The 19,706-nt window shown below is 43.9% G+C and overlaps 1 pseudogene; it reads right to left on the bottom strand.

The window, feature by feature from the left end:
* Nucleotides 1-5,822: 5,822 nt before the first annotated feature.
* Nucleotides 5,823-6,173, bottom strand: LOC120881947 (annotated as a pseudogene).
* Between the last annotated feature and the right edge of the window lie 13,533 nt (nucleotides 6,174-19,706).

The following is a 19,706-nucleotide window of genomic DNA, read 5'->3' as shown; positions in this document are numbered from 1 at the left end:
GTGATGACTAGAAGAAGGACAGGAAGAAGTCTAACTGCTATAGAGAATTCTGCACACATCACCTTTTCTGTGACTTCTACTGTAGTTTCATGGTATTTGGATTCTCGAGCCAATTTGCAGCCCAAAGACACACCAGTTTTCTTGATTTTGTCTTCTATAGGTATACTAGTAGCATGCTGGTGTTCACTGAATGTGTATGTAGCAGGATTTAGTGATGGCTTTGGCATCTGAGTAAATGAAAACCCTGGGATTTCATGATGCAGTTGATGGATGATTTTGTTTTCCTCACCCTTATTTTTTTTCTTTGAAATTTATATTTGTTTGTTTAAAATAGGTAATATATCAGCATAGTTCAAAATGCAAATAATACATTTACTTATATAATAATACTTATTAATACTTGATAATAGTAATAATTATTACTTCAGTTCAGTTCAGTTCAGTTGCTAAGTCATGTCCAACTCTTTGCGACTCAATGGACTGCAGCATGCTAGGCCTCCCTGTCCATCACCGACTTCCGGAGTTTACTCCAACTCATGGTCATTGAGTCGGTGATGCCATCCAACCATCTCATCCTCTGTCATCCTCTTCTCCTCCTGCCTTCAATCTTTCCCAGCATCAGGGTCTTTTCAAATGAGTCAGTTCTTTCCATCAGGTGGCCAAAGTATTGGAGTTTCAGCTTCAGCATCAGTCCTTCCAATGAATATTTAGAACAGATTTCCTTTAGGATGGACTGGTTGGATCTCCTTGCAGTCCAAGGGACTCTCAAGAGTCTTCTCCACCACAGTTCAAAAGCATCCATTCTTTGGCACACAGCTTTCTTCACAGTCCAACTCTCACATCCATACATGACCACTGGGAAAACCATAGCCTTGACTAGATGGACCTTAGTTGGCAAAGTAACGTCTCTGCTTTTCAATATGCTATCTAGGTTGGTCATAGCTTTTCTTCCAAGGAGCAAGCATCTTTTAATTTCATGGCTGCAGTCACCATCTGCAGTGATTTTGTAGCCCCCCCAAAATAAAGTCTGTCACTGTTTCCACTGTTTCTCCATCTATTTCCCATGAAGTGATGGGACCAGATGCCATGATCTTCATTTTCTGAATGCTGAGTTTTAAGCCAACCTTTTCAGTCTTCTCTTTCACTTTCATCAATAGGCTCTTTAGTTCTTCTTCGTTTCTGCCATAAAGGTGGTGTCATCTGCATATCTGATGTTATTGATATTTCTCCTGGCAATCTTGTTTGCAGTTTGTGCTTCATCCAGCCCAGCGTTTCTCATGATGTACTCTGCATATAAGTTAAATAAGCAGAGTGACAATATACAGCCTTGACGTACTCCTTCCCCTATTTGGAAACAGTCTGTTGTTCCAGTGCCTGGTTCTGTTGCCTCTTGACCTGCATACAGATTTCTCAGGAGGCAGGGAAGTGGTCTGATATTCTCATCTCTTTAAGAATTTTCCACAGTTTATTGTGATCCACACAGTCAAAGGCTTTGGCATAGTCAATAAAGCAGAAGTAGATGCTTTTGTGAAACTCTCTTGCTTTTTTGATGATCCAGCAGATGCTGGCAATTTGATTTCTGGTTCCTCTGCCTTTTCTAAATCCAGCTTGAACATCTGGAAGTTCACAGTTGACATACTGTTGAAACCTGGCTTGGAGAATTTTGAGCATCACTTTGCTAGTGTGTGAGCTGAATTATTACTTACATAATACTCAAATTTAGAACTCACATAACCATTTCTGTTCCCATCTACCCCACTCTTTCCACTCTCACAACTAACCATTTTATTAGTTTCTGATATGTCCTTTTAGTGTTTTTTAGTGGCTCAGAGGGTAAAGAATCCACCTGCAATACATAAGACCTGGTTTCGATCCCTGGGTTAGGAAGATCCCCTGGAGAAGGGAATGACTACCCACTCCAGTATTCTGGCCTGGAGAATTCCATGGACAGAGGAGCCTGTCAGGCTACAGTCCATGGGGTCGCAAAGAGTTGGACACAACTGAGTGACATTTCCTTTCACTTTCACTCTCATACAGATATAAGCAAAAATAAATATATTTTTTAATTTCTCCCCTAACTTATACAAAAGGTACCTTATTACTATATACTATTCTGCATCTTGCTTTCTTCACCTAAGTACATCCTGAAGATATATCAGTGCTTACAGAGCTTTCCCATTCTTTCTTACAACTTCATATATAGTATAGCATTCTATTGTACACTATAGTTTTTAAAATTTAATCCCCTATTGATAGTTAAGTTTTTTCCTGTTTTTTGCTATTATAAACAATGAGAAAATGTACATACATTATCCATAAAGTACAGAAGTGCCTTTATTGTGAATAAATTTGCATAAATAAAGCTGTTGGCTCAAAGGGTAAATCCATTAACTCTTTGTTCCACTTAGAGTTTTAACCCACCTTATAGTGTAAGGAAGAGATTGAACTTTATCTTTTTCTGTAGTAACAGCTACCTGCTTGTATCAACACCATTCATTCAAAAAATAAAGTCCATGCTTACTGCACTGATTTGATTTTGTACTAATTTTCTCCATGTGTTTGGTTCTATGCTGGACTTTCCTTTTTGTCCCAGTGGTCTGTCTCCTCATATTGTAGTTACTCAGTGTGTACTTTTTAAATTTTGCAAGTTCAGCTCAGCATGGTTTTATTAAGGAGGGTGCAGGTACTGTAACAAAGAGACCCAAAACTGAACACAGGTAGTTTAACAAGATAGAAGTTGGTTTTTCTCATGTTAACAGTGTAGAGGTAAGTGGTCCAGGGCTGGTAAAGAAGCTCTGCCATGTCTGAGTCCAAGGTGGCTGCTTCATCTTTTGTTATCTTCTAGCCAGCAGGATAGGGGAAAGGGCCAAGAGAGAACATGAACTTTCCATTTTAGTGTCATATGTGGAATGGCTCATACTGATTTTTCAGAACTTGGTCACTTGGCCACTCCAAGTGGCAAGGGAGATGAGGAAGTGTAGTCTCTTGCTGGATAGCCATCTAGCTGGCTAAAATTTAGGAGTTCTATTAGTAAATAGGGGGAAATGGTTTCTTCTACAATAGTGACCTAATGCTAAGGACTGACATTGAAGGTATTGAGGCACTGTAACCTGAAGAATGGCATAAATTCTTCCCTAGCAGGGACCAGTGCAAAGGTGTCTAGGGTTCCTATAGGCTTTACTTTCCTGCCCTCACAACATTGGTGCTTTTTTCCCCATCAGAATCATTTACTATTTGCTAGGGCTGCTATCTGTGTGTGTGTGTGTGTGTGTTCTCATATGTGTGTAGGCTTTTTTCTTTTCTTGTTATTTTCTTATTGCTTTACTCACATGTACTTGGAGACAACAATTGTTTTCTGGGGCAACTCATGGGACTTGTTAATGAATTAATTGGCATAAAGTGGCCTCCCAGAAAACAAAAACAAGAACCTGTTTATATCTCTAAACTTTCCACATCACTTGAATGTGAAAAAGAATGGGTAGCTTAAGTGACCCAAATAAGTGACACTTTTATATTTGCAGAAGGTGAAATTCACATATGACATGAGATCTGGGTTATAGAAACTGCTATACTAAAGGATAGGGATGAAAACAAAAAGGAAAGATCCTAAAGCCTTAGAGACCATATTAACTAGACTGGGATACTTTAGAGAGTGAAAGGAGGCACTAAAGTAATTCAATATATATGAAATATTTACCTATTTATCAACAAATTGGCTTTATTATATTGGTAGACTGTAAAACAGTACTGTTAAAAACTAATTTCAAAAATAAAATTCTTTCTAAAAGTAAAAACATATGTCACTTCACATTAAAGCAAAAACACTTATTTGTATTGATTATTTGAACATTAAAAAGTAATACAAGCAGAAGAATTTTTGGTATATATCCACATACTTTAATTGGTTTCTTAGCCACACCTGTCTCTAACATCACACTGTCAATATTTCTCTGAAAATGTATTTTTCCATATGGTTGTGATATTTAATTATTTTATAAAATTGTCTGCAATTTGTTTCACAGTTGCATTTTTCATAAAATTGCCTGCAGTTTGTCTCATAGTTGCAAATTTTTATAAATTTGAAATGGCAAACATCTTCAATTGACTCTTCTCATCACAATGTTTTTATATGAGAAAACACTCTCCACAGAAGAAAAAAAAATTTTTACTAAATGGAAGACATTCTCAATACTAATATTTTTTATTAGAAATGGATATATATTTTAACTCAAATATATTCGTAGGTTCTGTCTTTTTCTTCCATTCAGAGTACATTTCCTTGACTAATGTTTTTATAAGATAAAATCTTGTCCAATAAGTTATTTCTACTTTTAATTCCTTTGACTGTTTTGACAAATTTAGATATTGAAAAATTTTAGAATGTCTCAATTTCATTTCATTCTGGAGCAGATATCCATTTACCTAATTAAAAATATAATCCTCCTTTTTGTGCAAAATCTAAAAAGAAATTATACGAATGAACTTATTTACAAAACAGAAACAGACACAGACTTAGAAAGCAAACTTATAGTTATTGGGGGGAGGGTAGGGGGAAGGGATAGTTAGGGAATTTGAGGTCTATATGTACTCACTCCTACAAAAAAAAAGAATCATCAACAAAAGATCTTCCCTACAAGTTGAGATATCTATAAGAAAAGTTACACAGTTTCAAAATCAAATGTTGTACACCATGAAGGATTGTCAGTCTCCAGTCTTTCTTGACTGATTTTCAGTCTCCATACCTTCCTTTTTACAACGTGTATGTATTAGTTTTCTATTGCTGTGTAACAAATTTAACTGTTTAAAGCAACACCCATTTATTATCTTATAGTTTCTGTGAGTTAGGAGAATGGGCTCATCTTGGTTGGATAATCTGCTCAAAGTCTCATTAGTCTACCATCTAGGTGTTGGCCAGTCTCACCAAAGGTTCGGCTAGGAAAAGATTCACTTTTCTCAGAATGGTGGCAGACTTCATTTCCTTACAATTGTAGTACTGAGGTTCTTGTTTTCTTGCTAGCTATTTACCAAGAGCTTCTCTCAGCTCCTAGAGGCCACTTGTAGATCCTTGCTATATGGCTCTTTCCATAGTCCCTTTCACAACATGGCAGTTACTTCAAAGCCAGCAAAAGAATCTCTCTAGTGTATGTCTGCAAGAAGCACTCATATCTACCTTGTAATCTAATTATAGGAGTGACATTCCATCAACTTTGGCATATTCCATTGGTGAGAAACAAGTTGCAGGCACTACTCACTCAAAGGGATAGGATTATACAGAGACGTGAATTCCAGAGGGTGAAGATCATGAGCGCCATCTTAGAATTCCTCCCAAGTTTCCCTGGGAAACACTCTGAGTTTGAGATTTGTGGATAGGTGGATTACTGGGGACTGCTTTTGGCAACAACAACTGTAAAGGAGTGAGGAGTAATGACCTATATGGAAAAAGAATCTAAAATAGAGTGGACGTGTATATATGTGTAACTGACTTACTTTACTGTACTACTGAAACTTGACATTGTAAATCAACAATATGCAACTAAAATTTTTTAAATTTTTATATATAAAAAAAGATTGGATAGAGAGGAAAAAGGTGCAATTTGAGGTTGCAATCTCACAGAGTAAGATAGTCCTTCATAAGTGCTCTGAAATGAAGCAAAGGAACTAGGCCTTTGTGACTTTCACTGAGCAACCACTGCGTGTGGGCTGCCCCTGAGAAGGGAGCATAACCTTAAGCAAGGCAGGTTCAACACAGGACAATTTCTTTCTTTCTTTCTTTTTTAGCAGCAAAGAGCTCAGGATTTTATTGAATGTGTTACTAAAGAAGTTTAGTCAAAAAGACCGAAGCTCATGTCATCATCAGACTCTTAAAATTTTTCTTTCTTTGCTTCTACTTTCTTGTCCTCAGCTGGGGCAGCAGTGTGGATTGGGCAGGACCTCCTATGGGTGCAGCACCAGCTGCTGGCATCAAGTCCACCAGCCCCCACGTTGCAGATGAGGCTCCCAGTGTTGACATTGGCCAAAGCCTTTGCAAACAAGCATGGTCAGAAATGCTCAACATTTACATTGGCTGCTTTAATGAGGGCATTGATCTTATCCTCAGTGACCTTGACCCTCACCTCATCACCGCACAGGATGAGGACCGAATAGATGCAAGTGAGCTCCAAGGTGGAGGCCATAGTGCAGGCAAGTGCTAGATGGGGGCTGCTTGGAGCGGCGCTAGTCACCCAGATGAAGTGAGGCTCTCACCACAAAATGGCCTTAGCTTCCTCAGAAGGACCAAGCACCTAAGCAGCAGCAGAGGAAAGGGCAACACAGGACAATTTCTGAGGAAGTACTCAGTCATGAGTGGTCAGCAACCAATATTTCCAGCAGCTAGGAATAAGTGTCTCATTTCTAAATTGGGGGATGAAGAGGTGAGGGATGGGGGTGGTGGTAGTTCTAAGTGGCATGTCACATGGCCGTTACACTTGTTTAACCATAAAATCTCCTTAATTGGTACATATATTTCCCAAGTACTTTTAATAAGATTTAATTGAATTTATAACAACAGAAGTATTCTAAGGCTTCAGAACTCTATTGGTAGGTGGGTCAACAAGGGAAGTGCTACTCAGAAAAAAGTGGTGGTTTTGATATATGATGTCAAGGGTGGGTGAAGGGGATGGAGTTTGGTGGATGAAAGCCCTTTCATACCTTTTATTTTTTAAATCTCAGTTCAGTTCAGTCACTCAGTCGTGTCCAACTCTTTGCAACCCCATGGACTGCAGCATGGCAGGCTTCCCTGTCCATCACCAACTCCCGGAATTTGCTCAACCTCATGTCCATCGAGTTGGTGATGCCATCCAACCATCTCATCCTCTGTCACCCCTTCCTCCTCCTGCCTTCAATCTTTCCCAGCATCAGGGTCTTTTCCAATAAGTCAGTTCTTCCCATCAGGTGGCCAAAGTATTGGAGCTTCAGCTTTAGCATCAGTCGTTCCAGTGGATTTGCAGGACTGATTTCCTTTAGGATTGACTGATGTGATTTCCTTGCAGTCCAAGGGACTCTCAAGAGTCTTCCTCAACATCACAGTTCAAAAGCATCAATTCTTTGGTGCTCAGGTTTCTTTAGGGCTTCCCTGGTGGCTCAGAGGTTAAAGCGTCTGCCCGCAATGCGGGAGACCCTGGTTCGATCTCTGGGTTGGGAAGATCCCCTGGAGAAGGAAATGGCAACCCACTCCAGTATTCTTGCCTGGAGAATCCCATGGAGGAAGGAGCCTGGTAGGCTACAGTCCACGGGTTTGCAAAGAGTCACACATGACTGAGCGACTTCACGTTCAGGTTTCTTTATGGTCCAACTCTCACATCCATTTTTAAACCTGGGGTGTATTTATTTATTTTTGGCTGTGAGTGGGGTTTCTCTAGTTGGGGCAAGCAGGAGCTACTCCCCTGTGCAGTGCCTGGGCTTATTTTGAGGGCTACTCTTTGTTGTGGAGCATGGGTTCTAGGGCATATGGGCTTCAGTGGTTGTGACTGGAAGGCTCAGTAGGTGTGGTGCACTGGCTTAGTTGCCTCTCAACGTGTGGAATCTTCCCAGGCTGGGGATGGAACCCATGTCCCCTGCATTGGCAGGCAGTTTCTTTACTACTGGACCACCAGGGAAGTCCTCATACCTTTTAATAGCATGCAAAATATCATGCAGGTCCAGGCTAAGATATTAAATTTCCAAATCCAAAGATACATTTCAGTAAAATAGAATAGAATAAGAGCAGAAGCAGGATGAAGTTTAACAGGGGGGAAAAATCTAAAGTCCTGTCTAAGTTTAGAAATTACTTGTATATATGAAGAAAAATGTTGCTATGTGTAAAAAGCAGTTCATGTGAAAAAATATCTAAGTTTAATTTACCACAGTTTTATCTCTATGACATGACTGAGAAAAATGATAATGTAACCTTTAAGCTGAATTAAGTCTATGCTACTGTAAATGACAGTTCTAGTGTATCTTGTGTTAACCAGATCTCATCTGTGCTCAGTTCAAAGTATTTTATAGCACACATATAGAAAAATGCATGAATCACAGCTCAATACAGCTCAATGAATTTTCACAAAGTGGACATGCCCACTGGATGACCAAATGTCCCAATTTCTCTAAAAGTGTCCTGGTTTCAGCACTGAAAGATTTGTATTTTGAGAAACCCCTCTGTTCCGAACAAATTAGGTGGTTGGTTCACTCAGATTAAAAAACAGAACATTATCAGCACCCTAGAAGCCCTCATATGGATTGTCAGTCACTACCCACCCCTTTTCCCCAAAGGAAATAACTATCCTGACTTCTAACACCATAGATTATTTTGAGGTCCTCTATTTTAGTATGAGCACTCCAAACTAAAGAGCAGAGGTTAAAACCTCATAGCTCATGGGCTGAATCCAGCTGGTAGACGTTCTGTTTGAGTTATGCAATACTGGCTTTTTCTTTTCCTCCACGTACTTTATTTGAGGGACAGTGCTAAGAGTTTTAATACAAGTATAGATTCATGCAACCCCTACCACACTCAGTATACAGTGTGTTCAATTATCACAAAAATCTTCCTCATGCATCTCCTTTGTAACCACGTATTCCACTGGCTCTTAGTCCTTGGCAACCAATGATCTGATCTCTCTAGTTTTGCCTTTTCCTGACTGTCATACATTTGGAATCTTACATACCAGGTAACTGGTGAATGTGCCTTATTTCATTCAGCATAATACCCTTGAGGTTCTTGCAAGTTGTTACTTGTATCAGTAGTTCATTCTTTTGTATTGCTGGGCAGTATTTCATTGTATACACATACTTCTGTTTGCTTATCCATCCAAGGACTTCTGAGTTGTTTTCAATTCTGAGCAATTATGACTAAAGCAACTATAAACATGTGTGTACAGGTTTTTTTCTGTGTGTGTGTGTGTGTGTGAACGTGAATCTTCATTTCTCTAGTGAAGGAGTCTTTGGGGCCTAGGAAATAAAACAACAGTTTCAAAGGCCCTTGCTGAATCATCTAACTTCGGAGAAAACAAAACAGAAATTTAGGTCCCGCCCTGATGCTCCAGGCCGGTTGCATCTATCTGGGACTTATCACCCCCTGTCCAGAAACCTTCCACCCCCTACACCTGCCCAGAAGACTTATCACCCCCTGCCCAACTACAAATGCCATCTCAACTAAAGAATACCCAAAACATCCCGCCTGATTAATCTTCCCTTTATCGCTTCCACAAACCTCCCTATAAATATGGAGCCTCCCTAATCCCTCTCTGCGCTCAGCCTGGTCGTTAGGCCGACTGTCGCCCCTCCTTGCCTGAATAAAGGTAACCTACTTCTGTTGAGGTCGTCTTTCCTCTTTCTGCCTCGGCCCAAACTATGCCTTACATTCTTGGTGCTGAAACCCGGGAAGGGGCGAGGCATTCGTCTCACTCTCTCTCACTCTCCCTCCCTCTCATTGTTTCCCCTTTTCCTGGAGTCTGGGAGTGTGAACACCAGCCGAGCTCACTTTTCTGCCAGGGCTCAAGTTCCCCTTGGGGACGCCTAGTGCCTTCGTGAGCGGTGCAAGCCTTGGGGTAAGGCTTTATTGATGCTTTGCGGCCCCCCAGGCCTCGGCTCTACCCCCTCTCCCTCTCTCTCTCTCTGACGACCTCTGGAATGGAGAACTCTTGCTATTCGACTGCTCTCCATGCAGCACTCCACTCAAGCCGGCCCCTAGATTAAGGTAAGATCCGGACGGTGTTCTAGAGGCGCCCTAGAACTCAGTCCTCTCCAGGTCCCGGGGACCCCTGGCCCAGGGCCACTCTGTAGGCAACGGTGGGGGACGCTCCACCTCGACACAGATCTCTCTTCTCATAACTCCTGTTGCGACTATGGGTGATGATGACTCGAACTCTCAGTAGGAGCCTATGCTTGCCTTTCAATTATGGGGTCTGGCCAATCCGTCCCAAAAGATTCCCCTCTGACCTGTGTTCTCAAAAATTTCAAACAACTCTCACTCACTGAACTCAAAGCTAACCATTTAAAACAACTCTGTACACAGATTTAGCCTCAATACCAATTAGACAATCAAGACCGCTGGCCTGAAGCCGGCACATTTGACTTTAACATTCTTCAAAATCGCACTGACTTCCTTAAACGGAATGGCAAGTGGTCGGAGGTCCTATATGCACAAGCCTTTTGGGCCCTTCGGAGCAGGCCCTCCCTATGCAAGGCCTGCTCCACCCACAAGGTCCTTCTATGCACCTTGCCTCCCAAACAAAAGGGCTCTTCTTCCTCAACTAACTGCTGACCGCGACCTTCCGCACCCCCAGAGTTTGACTCCGTGTACGAGCCCTCTCCCTACCCGCCACCCTGCCAACCCTCTCCTTTCCCTTTATCCAACTCACCTACTGGCTCTACCTCTCCTGACTCCCCCTCGACCCCGCTACCCCATCTCCCTGACTCCCCCTCCCCCTACCTCCCCCCCTGCCACATGGTCACTACCCAACACATGTTTCCCCTGAGAGAGGTGGCAAGACCAGAGGGCCTCACCCGAGTCCATGTGCCATTTTCATAGTCAGATATGAGCCAGATAGAAGAAAAGTTAGGATCATTTTCTGAAAATCCTACCAGATACAGAAAAGAATTCCTGAGACTCTCCCAGGCCTATAACCTCACATGGAGTGCCTTATATTATATCCTAAATGCCACTCTCACCCCTAACGAAAAAGACCATATCTGGCAAGCGGCAAAAGCCCATGCTGATCATTTACATAACCAAGACCGGGATAGCCCAGTTGCTGAAGAGGCGGTGCCTGTTAGATCCCCACTGGACTTACCAGCCTGGTGACCCAGGTATCAGGAGACTCAATCATATGATTACCTGCATTCTAGAAGGAATGCAGAAAAAAATACTCATATCCATGTCAATTATGATAAAGTCAGAGAAATCACCCAAGGGGCAGATGAAAATCCAGCTTTATTCTTGGCACGCCTCACAGAGGCAGTCCAGAAGTATACCAACCTAGATATCAACACCCTTGCTGGATTACTCTACCTTCACGTTCATCAGCCATTCTGCCCCTGACATCAGATGCAAGCTTTGACAACTAGAAAAGGACCCTGAGACCCCTCAAAGAGACCTTCTAGAAATAGCCTTCAAGGTGTTCAATAATAGGGAGGAGGAGGCTAGGAGAGAAAAAGAACGTGAGAGAAAAGCTAAATATGCCTTTTTGGTGGCAGCAATTAAGGGAAGAGATCAGCCTGGCCCAAGTCATCCCAGAACGGGGCTTAGGACACCCCCCTCCCCGGACCCTGCTTCCAATGCAACCAGTCAGGACACTGGGCAAAGGCATGCCCAAACTCGTGGCTCCCACAAAAGCATGCCCAACCTGTGGCCACTGGAAGATGGACTGTCCCAAGGGACACCCTGGCACCCCTGGGGAGGTCCCCACTTCCCAGACCTGGAGAGTGGAATGTCCACAGGGATGCCCTGGCGCCTCTGGGGAAATCCCCACTTCTCCCCAGAACCCCAGCCCAACCCTACAAAAGTTGTTCCAATGACGGGGCCCGGGTTCCGGGGCCCGGGTTCCAGGCCCCTGGCCCGTGTCCCAAACACGAGCTCGGAACTTAGGGTACACGGGGTAGTGGCTGGAAAAAAAGACCTCTTTTATAGTAGACACTGGAGCCACTTTCTCTCTCTTAACTTCCTACTCTGGCCCAACTCAAGATTCAGAACTCACAATCAAGGGGGTCTCTGGAGTTCCCCTAAGGCCAAAAATCAGCCCTCCATTACTCTCTGTCAGCCTGATGGCACTTCTAAGGAGAGATTTGTTATCCAAATTGGGGGTCTTTATTATCATACCCCCCCACAATACAGTCTCTATATTTTGCATGTAGATGGCACCTGGATGGTTCCTATCCCTCACCCCTGATCTTCCCTTGGATCTACCCGCCTTAGACCCCCAAGTCTGGGACACTGATCACTCATCCATAGCCAAACATCATCCCCCAGTCCACATTACCCTAAAAGACCCTTCGACTATAATCACCCAACAACAATACTCTCTCACCCTGGAGGCCCACAAGGGACTTAAGCCTATCATAGACCGTCTTCTTCAAGCCTCTACCCTAATTCCTACCCATTCACCACAAACACCCCTATTCTGGCAGTAAGGAAGGGACCAAACTCTTGGAGACTGGTCCAGGATCTGTGAAAAGTCAATGAGGCCATCACATCAACATTCCCAGTAGTCCCTAACCCTTACACCCTTCTGTCTACCATACGCCCGACTGCAACCCACTTCACAGTATTAGATCTCAAAGATGTCTTTTTCGCCATCCCTCTCCACCCCCTCTCCCAACCCCTTTTCGCCTTCACCTGGCAAGATCCCGTGACTCAAGTTTCCCAACAACTAACATGGACAGTTCTCCCCCAGGGGTTCAGAGACAGTCCTCACTTTTTTGGACAGGCTTTACAAAAGGACCTACAGACACTTGACCTAGCCCTGAGTCATCTCCTCCAATATGTAGATGACCTCCTCCTTTGTAGCCCAACCTGAAAACTCTGCCTCCAACATACTGCCAAACTCCTTGGGGCCCTGGGATCCTGGGGTTATCGGGTATCCCAATCTAAGGCCCAAATAGCCCAGACAAACGTCACCTACCTGGGGCTCTCCATTTCCCATCAACAAAGAACTATTCCCCCAGATAGAATCCAAGCCTTAATTAACTGTCCACTTCCAAAAATGAAAAGGGAACTCCTGTCTATCCTTGGCCTCCTAAACTTTTTCCATATCTGGATTCCTAACTTCTTCATTGCAAAGCTGCCCTATGAGGCAACTAAAGGATGTCTGGATGAGCCCCTCTCTAATCCCTCCTCCCTGGCCAATCCTCTTCGCCAGCTCACCCAGAGCCTCCTCTAAGTGCCAACTCTCCACCTGCCAGATCACACCAGACCATTCTTTCTCTTTGCACATTCCAACCAAGGACAGGCCCTGGGACTTCTGTGTCAGCGGGCCAGAGACACCTGGGCTCCCATATCCTATCTATCAAAATAGCTTGACATGGTGACCAAGGGGTGGCCTCCCTGTATACAGGCCATGGGTGCTATCGCAGCCCTTGTACCCAAAGCAAATAAACTCTCTAGACATGCTCCTTTAACAGTCTGTTCACACACCTTCCGAGACTTAGTATCACATCGGGCTTTCCTCTCCCTTCCCCCTTCCAGAGTACAGGTCCTACATGCCTTTCTCCTCGACCCTCAGTTCTCATTCTCCCCCTGCTCTCCCCTTAACCCCGCCAGCTTATTACCCATGTCCTCTACAACAGACTCCCTCCTACATAGCTGCAGCCTAACAGTATATCTTACCCAAAACCCCTTCCAACATTTAACAGATCAGCCCATCCTAGACCCAGACACCCCACACTGGTTCGTTGATGGCAGCTCTCAAAAATCCCCACCCTTTGCCACAGGATATGCCATCATCCAGGGGACCTTTGTCACAATCATGAAACCCAGACAATTGAAGCTTCACCTCTGCCACCTCACACCACCTCCCAACAGGCAGAACTGATAGCTCTCACCAGAGCTTTAACTCTGGCTAAAAATCTAAGGGTTAACATCCACACAGACTGCAAATATGCCTATAACATACTTCACTCAAACATCCTAATATGGAGAGAAAGAGGTTTCCTAACCCAAAAGGGATCCTCCATTATTAATTCAGACCTGATCCACAAACTTCTAGAGGCAGCACTCTTACCAAACAAAGCTGCCATCCTCCACTATAGGGGACATCAAAAGGGAAGTCTCATATCAGCCTACAACAATGCTGCAGACCAGGAGGCAAAGGAGATAGCACTGTTCCATCCTTCCCTCCAGTCCCCTGTCGTCTTAGCTCTGACTCCACCTGACCCTTCCACCACCAGAGAAATCCTCTCTTTTCTACACTCACTTTTTCATCCCTCATCCAAGACACTCCAACAGTCCCTCCATAACCACTTCCCCATATCCAATGCTGACCAACAATATTTAGATAACCTTACCCGCTCCTGTCAAACATGTCAACGTACTAACCCCAGTTCCAACCTTAAACCGACATCCTTTCCAACCCATCAAACACGAGGCAGCCTCCTAGCACAGGATTGGCAGATAGACTATGGTCCCGGTCCGGAGAGTCAGATACCTCCTGGTCCTTGTGGACACCTTTTCGAGATGGGTAGAAGCATTTCCCACTACAAACAAAAGAGCCCACACCATGGCCCAAATCCTCCTCACAGAAATTATCCCCAGGTTTGGCCTGCCTTCATCCTTACAATCTGATAATGGCCCAGAATTTACATCCAAGGTCACCCAACAACTTGTCCAATTCTTACAGATACCCTGGAAAATTCACATTCCATACCATCCCCAGTCCTCAGGAAAGGTAGAAAGGATGAAGAGAAAAATCAAAGAAACCCTTACCAAACTAACCCTCAAAGTACATCTGGATTGGACTAAACTTTTGCTAATTGTTCTCCTCAGAATACGGGCTTTGCCCAGAAAGTCTCTGGGGCTAAGCTCCTTTGAGGTGATGTATGGAAGGCCTATGCTCCCTCCTGGACTCCCCCTTGAACCTCCTCCCATACCAAGCTTCTTATACTCCCCTCTGCTGGCAGAACTCCGTAATGCCCTCTGGAAATATGTCAACCACAACTTGCCTGCCCCTGACCCCCAAGCCTCCCTGCCCCCTTTACAAATTGGGGACATGGTCTATCTGTCTGATAATCTCCAGGGTGACCTAACCCCAAAGTGGGAGGGACCATTCAAAATCATCCTCTTTACCCCAACTGCAGCTAAACTTGAGAAGGTCACCTCCTGGGTACACCTCTCTCACCTAAAACGGGTCACCTCTGATCCTGCGCTGCTCTCCTTAACTGACACCTACCAGGTCTCCCTCACAGGGCTCACCTCCTTAAAATTCACCTGGCGACAACCTCTGTCAACCATCCAAGAAGACACTGAATGACCTGGACTCTCTTCAACCTACGACTGTTCCTGACCCAACTACTACAAGACCTCTGGACCAGCGCCCCGACAGGAACCTCCTTCAAAGACCTGACCACACTGGTGTCTCAACTGTGGCTCCAGGGAATCTTCTACAACCTGACTCCAGACGAAACTGATTTCTTTACTCTCATTCTCTACATCATTCTACATCCTAACGAACACTGTTCCTCCTCAGATTCAAACAACCACCAACTTGGGGCCTTTTCCCCCTTGCCCTAATTGGCCTCTCCCTGTCTCTCTAACTATAATAGCACTCTTAATCTTAATCCTTGCTATAGGCCTAGTAACTGTATCCCCTCAGGACTGGCCACCTATCCTTTATCTTTCCATGGGTATTGCCTACGTTGCTAGCTGGGTTCCATTCCTAGGGTGCTATTTCTTCTGCACTGCCTAACTAACAGCCCCATGACTCCTCTGTTCTTTATCTTTGCTGCACTCCCCAGCCTTCTGGCTACTCCCTGCCCCTGCTCTGACATTTATTCCTATGTACATTCCTCATGTTATAATACAGCTCCAAAACCATGCACCATGAACCTCGGGGGTGGGAAGTCCAAATCCCTATCACTGTTAAAGTACAAAAGAGAGGGAGTTTCCAGAGTACCTGCCATAAGCCAAATGGAAGAAACATATGTTTCTATCCATTAACCACTGGGGGTACTCAGATGGGGGCGGGGTACTAGATCAAAATCGGGAAAAGAAACAAGAACAAGAAACAAGAAAAGATGAGCTGTCATAGCCCCCCTCCTGATTGGGACTGGCATAACAGCAGCCCTAGAAAAAAGAAACAATTATAAAGAACATAATTTCCTGGTTACAGGCGACCCCTGAGCTTTATAAACTCCTAGACCTTCTTCCCCAATTACGGGCTCTCCTAAAACCTCCCTCTGGCAACCAACACCTTACCCGCCTTCTCAACTCTTCCTTCTAATTCTTCCAGTACACACAACACACATCCCAGTGTTGGATATGCATGTCACTGTCTCCTTTACTGCACATAGCAATTCCTTTACCTTCAACCTGGCTGTTACAGGGCAACAATACCCCCCTTTCCCAACAAAAAACTACACAACTCATTGGGCCAGTCTCTGACAATGTCCTACTCTCAGCCTCTTCAAACCTAACCTGTATTAACTACCCTAGTCCCAACTACACTGGTCTTACAAACTCTGCTCCATCCTTCTGTTCCACTTGGGTTTTCTGGAACAGGACAAATAATTGCACCAATCCGGGAATCTTTATTCTTTGTGGGACCTATGCATATTCATGTCTCCCGTTGGACACCCCTGGACCTTGCACCTTGGTCTTCCTGACCCCAGGCCTAACATTCCTCAAAGAAGAAGAGGTAGAACAAATACTGTACCCCTAAGGGGAAATTTCCCACAGGAAAAGATGAGCTGTCATAGCCCCCCTCCTGATTGGGACTGGCATAACAGCAGCCCTAGGCACTGGGATTGGAGGCACCTTGACCCCTGCCCATTTCTACTACAAGCTGTCCCAAGAACTTAATGAAGACATGGAGCAGGTAGTGGAGTCCTTTGTTTCAATTCAAAGACAAATTAACTCATTAGCTTCTGTGGCCCTTCAAAATAGGTGAGCCCTGGACCTTTTCACCTCAGAAAAGGGAGGGACTTGCCTTTTCCTAGAAGACTGCTGCTATTTTGTTAATGAAATGGGCATAGTCCAGGGCAGAGTCAAAGAACTTAGAGACAGAACTGAATGCTGCCGAAAAGAGTTAGAAAACCTTTACAGTCCTCAAAACCTGTTCCAACAGGTCCTCCCTTGGTTGCTCCCTTTCCTGGGACCACTGGTACTTATCATTCTATTCCTCTTATTTGGACCCTCTCTCTTCAATTTCAAAGGTTTCTCCAAGAATGGATTCGGGCCATCTCTCGAGATCAGGTCAAGACCATTCTTCTTGAGAGCCTCACCCCAGTCTCAGGAAAAGGAGACCCTGGGCCCTAGGACGATCTTCCATTCCAGATCCAAAATTGTTGCCCTTATCTAGTAGGAAGTAGCCAGAGAGATATGGCGCCCTTCTCCTCATTTTTTTGTATGATTTCAGGGTCTGGAATAAAGGAGTCTTTGGGGCCTAGGAAAGAAAACAACAGTTTCAAAGGCCCTTGCTGAATCATCTAACTTCGGAGAAAACAAATAGGTCCCGCCCTGATGCTCCAGGCCGGTTGCATCTATCTGGGACTTATCACCCCCTGTCCAGAAATCTTCCACCCCCTACACCTGCCCAGAAGACTTATCACCCCTGTCCAGAACCCATCCACCCCCTGCCCAACTACAAATGCCATCTCAACTAAAGAATACCCAAAACATCCTGCCTGATTAACATTTCCCTTATCGCTTCCACAAACCTCCTTATAAATATGGAGCCTTCCTTATCCCTCTCCGTGCTCAGCCTTGTCGTTAGGCTGACTGTCGCCCCTCCTTGCCTGAATAAAGGTAACATACTTCTGTTGAGGTTGTCAGGGCGGTGGCTACAGACAAGGAAGGGAAAAGCCCGTGAAAATGAAACAAAAGAAGGTCCGAGGACCGGAGTGAGGACCTCAGGTAAAACAAACAACACTCCTGGCTGGCCCAATTTACATAGGACAGGCCCAGGGAGACATAAACATATAGAGGAGCCAGAGCCAGCTCTCTCTCTCTCCCTCGCGCTGGGGTGCTCTTCTCCTCGTGTCTTTAGATCGACGTGCCCTCATGCCTCAAAGATGGATTTTCCTGCTATCTTCTAAATAAAATAGAGCTGTAACACTGAGCTGTAACACTGATTTGTCTAAGAGCTATAACATGGTCCATTTGAGACCTGAGAGCTATAACACGGTCTATCCAAGACCTGAGAGCTGTGGCACACTGAGGGGGCTTTAATGTCCATCACTCCAAATCTTTGTTGTTATGAGACAAAAAATTGAGGAACATACACTCCCGTGACAAGGTTGTCTTTCCTCTTTCTGCCTCGGCCCGAACTATACCTTACATCTAGGGTGAATCCCTGGGAGTGGGATTGCTGGGTCATATGCTAAGTATAGGTTTAATTCGATAAGAAACTGCCACACTCTTTTCTAGAGTGGCTGTACCATTTTATTATTATTATTATTATTTTACAATATCGTATTGGTTTTGCCATACATCAACATGAATCCACCACAGGTATACACGTGTTCCCCATCCTGAACCCCCCTCCCACCTCCCTCCCCGTACCATCCCTCTGGGTCATCCCAGTGCACCAGCCCCGAGCATCCTGTATCCTGCATCGAACCTGGACTGGCGATTCATTTCTTATATGATATTATACATGTTTCAATGCCATTCTCCCAATCATCCCACCCTCTCCCTCTCCCACAGAGTTCAAAAGACTGTTCTATACATCTGTGTCTCTTTTGCATTTCTACCAGCAATGTAGGAGAGTTCCAGTGGCCCTCCATCCTTGTCAATACTTGGTATTATTATTTTTAATATAGCCACCTTAATAGATACAAAGTTGCATCTCATTGTGGTTTTAATTTGCATTTCCCTAATAGCAAATGATATTAAACATTTTCTTATGTGCTAATTTGTTATCTGTATATTGTATTTAGGGAAGTGTCCGTGAACACAGGAGCCTGGTGGGCTACAGTTCCTGGGGCTACAAAGAGTTGGACAGACTGAGCAACTGAGCATGCACACACTAAATCCTTTGACCGTTAAAAAAAATTGTTTGTTTTCTTAACATTGAGTTTTGAGAGTTCTTTATATACCACGAATTCAAGGTAACAGTGGTCGCAACAAATAGCTTCTCATAGCTCTTTAGGATAAAAATCACATCTTTATCATGTTTGTTAAGTCCACAGGATCTGGTCTCCCCTTGCCTTGCCTCATGAATATAATTTTAGACCTCTCTTCCTTCAACTCTATTTTCCAGCAACGTTGGACTTTTTATGTTGTCTCATGCTCTTTCCCATTTTAGGATCTTAGCATATCTGATGCTCCTTCAAATCTGTAGTGGAAAAAGCTTCCTTATCTTTTTTGAGCTTCTGTGTTCTTATCTGTAAAACAGAGATAATAACAGTACCTACTTCAGAAAGCTATTGTGAGGAGTAAATGGGTCAGGTATGTTCAATCCTTAGTACAGTGTCTGGCATAGAGCAAGCACTCAATAATTGGGAACTGTTATTAAATTCAGCCTGTCAGATTATAAGCTTGTTTTAGTTCCTTTGCTGATACCCTTGGTTGCTATTCTATCTTATGCAAAAGGAATTGCTTCCGACTACTACAGCAACTACAGCAACCCAGGTGGAGTGCTAAACGTATGCAGAGCTGATAACCAGGAGGCCAGCAGGCCCATCTGGGTCTCAACTTCAGACTCAGTTAGAAATAACTCCATGGAGATTTCCCAAATATGCATTGACAGGATTGAAAGAAATGAATGCATATAACTTTGAACTTGTGTCTCAGTACCAGTGCACTATGAATTAATATTTCCTACATCTTACCCAGATCTTGAGTGCCACGTGGAAAATTTTTATGTTTCTGACTCAGAGTATTTCATTCCAGCCAACTCAGTAAGTATGTTGGACCTGAGTGCCTGGTCCTGAGCAGTGGTATCTGTACTATACTATAGTTAGGTGTATGAACTCTACGTCTTAACTGTCGAGGTTTGAATCCACCATTTACAAGACCTGAAACCCTAAGCAACCTCTTTGTG

The sequence above is a fragment of the Oryx dammah genome, unplaced genomic scaffold, assembly GCF_014754425.2.
Source record: "Oryx dammah isolate SB20612 unplaced genomic scaffold, SCBI_Odam_1.1 HiC_scaffold_23, whole genome shotgun sequence".
Classification (NCBI taxonomy): Eukaryota; Metazoa; Chordata; class Mammalia; order Artiodactyla; family Bovidae; genus Oryx; species Oryx dammah.
Note: the sequence above shows the minus strand (reverse complement) of the source record. Positions and strands in the feature narration are given on the sequence as shown.